Genomic DNA, 5,404 nt, shown 5'->3' on the forward strand with positions numbered 1-5,404 from the left:
TGAACTATCTGAAAAAGTAAATTTGACCAATGCCTAGATGCAGAGAATTACAGGCAATCACAGGGCAAAGAAAGTGTGAGCAGTAGTTTCTGTGAGACATGGTCTATTCTCAAATCCTTGTTAGCATGTAAGAGTGTGGGATGGTTCTCACTGCTGTTCTGGGCTGACTCTGCCCTTTCCAAGATGACCTTCAGCAGAATGATCCCCATGGCTCCAGCATGAAACTAAAAGGAGACTTAGGCACATCTTCCCACGTGTCACCAAAATAACTAAAAAGTGTTGGGTTTGACATTTTTCTGCCTAATCTACAAAATCCGTTTATTTTTCTTTGCCTCTTACTTTTATGATTACATGTTACACCTGAAATTATATTATGTAATTAAAATATATTAAAATATTACCCCATAATCCAGAATGACTTTCAATAAAGCTTGTTCTATCTATATCAAATATTCAATTTTACTTCCTTTTTCACTTGATTTATTAAAGGTCTTAATCTCTACTTACATGGCATATATGTTTATTTAATGGCTGCATAATATGACATAAATGAGCTTTTATTTAAGCACTGCCCTAATGGAAAACATAGGCTATATCCATTTTTTACTAAAACAAATAACATTTCAGAAAATCTTTGTCCTAGTAATATTTTTCCATATTTTCATTGTTCTCAGAAGACTTACCAAGAATTTGGATTACAAAATTAAAGAATGTATACTAGAATTTGCTATGTATTGCCAATTTAATTTTAAAGGTGACAATATCAATACTACCATGGGGTGAGGGTGTTGGTTTCATAGCAAAATTGTAGGTTCGGGGTTGTATTTCCATTTGTGTTTTCTTAAATAGAGCTGAGAAGGTACACAGAGCATATGCTCCTTTCATTTATCCTTGATCAACCCAAGCATGGATACAAAAAGCAGCAAGAGTGAGCAGGGCCAAGGTGTGCGGGGCCGACCATGGAGCGTCAGTGGGGAAGACAAGGGAAATATCACTGCTTACCCATGTTCTGCAAAGCAGCCTGTGTGCCAGAACTGGCCTAGAGAATTGGTGCCATTGTTTAAGTACCAAAGCTTAAGTACCATCCAGGATGGCCCAGAGAAGCCTGTGGAGTTAAGCCTTTCTAGAAAGAGTCACAGTCCTCCACTAAAAATAGAAAATGCCACATTTTTTTGTTGTTGTTGATATGTTCTAATTAGTTATGCATGACAGCAGAATGTATTTTGATTCATTGTACACAGATGGAGCACAACTTTTCATTTCTCTGGTTGTACATAATGTAGAGTTGCAATGTATATGCACTCATACATGCACCTAGGGTCTCACCAGTGTCCCACATGGGCAGTAGGGATGGGGTTCCCCTCATGGAAAGAGTTAGATGAGAAATGAAAGCTAGGAAAAATAGGACAGCGAAAGAACCACAGGACACCGAAAATATCTTCAAAAACGAGGGCAGGATGGGCAAGCCGATCATATGGATTGGGCTTCTAGACTCTGGCAAAATGGAGCCCATGCATGCTTCATTTATATTGGGAAACATCAAAGACCTTCCATAGAATGTGCTTCACCAAAAAGGTTAAAATTGAGCTGTCCAGATCCCAATGCGTTATGCCCATCTTCAGAGCTACTATGAGGGGTCTTCCTAGTACAGTAGAGATAAAAGTTATGTGCATTGAGCAATCTGTTGTCACAGGAGAGCCATGGATAGTTCACAATGCCAAACCTAAATCTCCCTGACTACCATACTGAGAAGACCCTCAAGTAATTCACGGTGGCTTCTCACACTAGGGTAAATGAAGTTCATCTCAGTCCACCATCTTTCCTGCACCCATGCTCCCTGGCCTTCCCTCCTTTCCCTTTTTCCAAAAGTTCATCCATTATCCCCACACCCACCCCACCCCCCATGTTGGATCAGCATCCATTTATCAGAGAGAACATTCAGACTTTGGATTTTAGGATTGGCTTACTTTGCTATGGTATTCTCCATCTGCATCCATTTACCTGCAAATGACAATTTTATTCTCTTTTAATGCTGAATAATATTCCATTGTGTATATATGCCATAGTTTCTTTCCCCATTCATCTGTTGAAGGGCATCTAGGTTGGTTCCAAAGTTTAGCTATTGTGACTTGAGCTGCTATGAACATTGATGTGGCTGTGTCACTATAGTTTGCTGAGTTTAAATCCTTTGGGTATAGACTGAGGAGTGGGATAGCTGGGTTAAATGGTGGTTCCATTCCAAGTTTTCTAAGAAATCTCCATATTGCTTTTCATAGCGGTTGCACCAATTTGCAGTGCCACCAACGATATGTGAGTGTATTTCTCCACATCCTCGACAACATTTATTATTGCTTGTATTGATAATTGCCATTCTGACTAAAGTGAGATGAAATCTTAAAGTAATTTTGAGTTGCATTTCTCTAATTACTAGAGAAGTTGAATTTTTATCATGTATCTGTTGATTGATTGTATATCTTCTTCTGAAAAGTGTCTATTCAGTCCTTAACTCACTTATTGACTGGGTTATTTATTTTTTGGGAGTTAAGTTTTTGAGTTCTTTATATATCCTGGAGATCAAGGCTCTATCTTATGTGTGTATAGTGAAAGATGTTCTCCCACCCTGTGGCCACTCTCTTCACCTTATTGTTTCCTTTGCTGAGAAGAAGCTTTTTGGTTTGAATCCATCTCATTTATTGATTCTTGATTTTACTGCTTGTGCTTTAGGAATCTTGTTAAGGAAGTCAGGACCTAATCCGACATGGTCTCTGCCAGGGTTGGGGGGCTGTCCTGGGCCTGCTCAGTCTCCACTGGTGTTCATGAGGCTGGGCCTCACTAGTCTCTGCACAGATGGGCGGGCTGTCCTAGATCTGCCTGGTCCAATGTTATACCTTTGTATAACACTTGTAATGAAGACAAGCTCTATTTTTTATAGCCTAGTAAGAATGCTCTACTTGAGGGGCTCAGTGTTAGAGCACTTGCCTAGCATGTATGAGGCACTGGGTTAGCTCTTCAACACCACATTGGGGGAAAAAAACCACAACTACAAAAACAAAATAAAGATATTGAGTCCATTACAATTGAAAATATTTTTTTAAAAAAAAGAATGCTCTACTTGAGTACTTTAAAAAGCCACCAGGAAGCCTGAAGTTGGAGATTATCCTGGTGGTTTTATCATAACTGCTGCATTGTGGGGCCTGATCTTTGGCCCCAACCATGCGGCTCCCATCAGCCACCCAGAGAAGGCCAAGTTCTCCTTCCATCCCTTCCAACAACCCTTCTTCCACCCAAAACCATCAAACCGATTTTACTGTCTTCACACAACTGGCTCTTCCAGTTTACTTAAGGTGAAGAAAAAGAGTTTAGAACAGATAGAAACAGGTGCTTTGAGTGAATTGTACTCCTTTTAACAGATTCAACCTGTTCAACATAAAAATGTTGAACTAAACTTCTTTACCAGTGGTATGCTTCCTGTATTCTAAGAAAAAAAATTATAAAGTTCATAGATCATTTATTTTTGTATTCTTTCGACTGATTTTATAAATGTGTACCTGTCGCGACCCCCTTGCCCGCAAGGAAGACGCAACAACAGGAATCTTCTTTCAGCCGTTTATTCAGGTCCTTGATATTTCTTCTTCTTCCTCTCGGATGCCTCTCCCAGCCTTAATAAAGCATCTCAAGCCCCAATGCGAAGCTGCCACGTGGAGCTTTCTCATAGGGTGTTAAAAAACCATGCGCCAACTCTCCCAAATAAGGAGTTGTTTGTTACAGACCACAGCGGAGCCAGCGCCATCTTGTAATGGCGACCACAGTCCGCAGAAACGGCTCACCACAGTTCCCCCTTTTGTTTTCCAAAAACAATACAGGCGAGAGTAGAGGTCCTATCCCACTGTGCAGAAGTGGCTGCATAGTATGGCTCAGCCCCAAGGAGGGCCCTTCCCCAGATCTGAGGCCATATCAGCCGACGCCTTTTTTCGTGGGACGGGGCGTGGACGCGTCTAACCCGCATGCAATAGGACATGCTCTCCTTGAGGTCCACTTCAAGGATCACTCAAGTGCAGTGCCTTGCCTCGCATCCTGTATCGTGATGATGGTGGACGAAGGGGGATGGCTGAGGCTGAACTGTGGCTGTATAGAAATACGACGACAAACAAGTTGGCAACACCCTAAAAGAAAGGCACGGGTCTTAAGGCGATAGAAAAGCACTAGTGTGGAAACCCATCTGCGTGCAATGGCAGTAAAGCCGGCAGAGTGCAAGGGCTTTCCAACACTAAGAGAATAACAAAGAAAGACATGTCGATCCCAGTGCAATGTTCATAAAACTTGGGGTGCAACGACCATGTCAAAGATTTACTGTTTAATCTGCGCAAGCCAGACTTGAGGTGAGATGCCATTTTCTAAAGCTGCAAGAGCTTGTATGATCATAGCTTTATCTGGACCAATTTCCGGCCAAATATTCGCCAATGATACGGGAGGCATTCCTGGAATCATTAAATCATGAACCGGCATCGGCATTGGCCAAGCCCGTGCCGCTGCCCACCACTGCATTGGTGTCGTCCATGTCATCGGCACCAGCACCAGAGCCAGAGCGCTCAGCAGAATGAAGATCCTCATCACGGGATTGCTGTGGTATTTCTTGTTGCTGAGTAGCTGGCGTCAAGACTCTTCTTGTCAGGCGTTCAGGGACCCACAATGGTTCCGTGCGATCCTGGGGAAAAACACATACAGATCCTCGTGCCCATGTCAGCACGGGGTCGGGGCCGTTCCATTGGCCCGTAAGAACATCTTTCCACTTAACATAGCCAATCACAGAGGGCTGAGGGGACACATGTCTATCGGCCGCAGAGCGACCGTGAATATCCAAATTCAAAAAATTAATGGTAAAGAGAGCTAAGGACAGGCGTTCTTTAGGAGTATGTTCAGCTCCTATTCCCCCCTTTTGTTTTTGTAAAGTTTCCTTTAAGGTGCGATGAGCACGCTCAACAGTAGGCTGCCGCATAGTGGCAAGCACACATAATTGGAAAGGTTTATCACTTTGGAGCCTGCATAAAGTAGCATGTTGTATAGCTTCTTCTACTGTCATAAGGGCCACTCTAGCCTCTTTAGTGAGGCTACGAGGGGAAGTAAGATTTGGATCACCCCTAAGAGTAGCATACAAAGGCTGTAGCATAACATTAGAAATATGTAAATATCCTCGTATCCAATTAATATCTCCCAGCAGTTTTTGATAATCATTTAGAGTTTGGAGATCCTGAGTTCGTATGGTGATTTTTTGTGGTCGTAATTTGCCATATCCAATTGTTGCTCCCAAATACTTAATAGAATCCCCTGTTTGAACCTTTTCAGGTGCAATATGCAGTCCATATTGAGCTAACAACTTCACTAGGTCTTTATAGGCCTCATGAAT

Source organism: Spermophilus citellus (assembly GCF_964194105.1).
Source record: "Spermophilus citellus genome assembly, chromosome: 3".
NCBI lineage: Eukaryota > Metazoa > Chordata > Mammalia > Rodentia > Sciuridae > Spermophilus > Spermophilus citellus.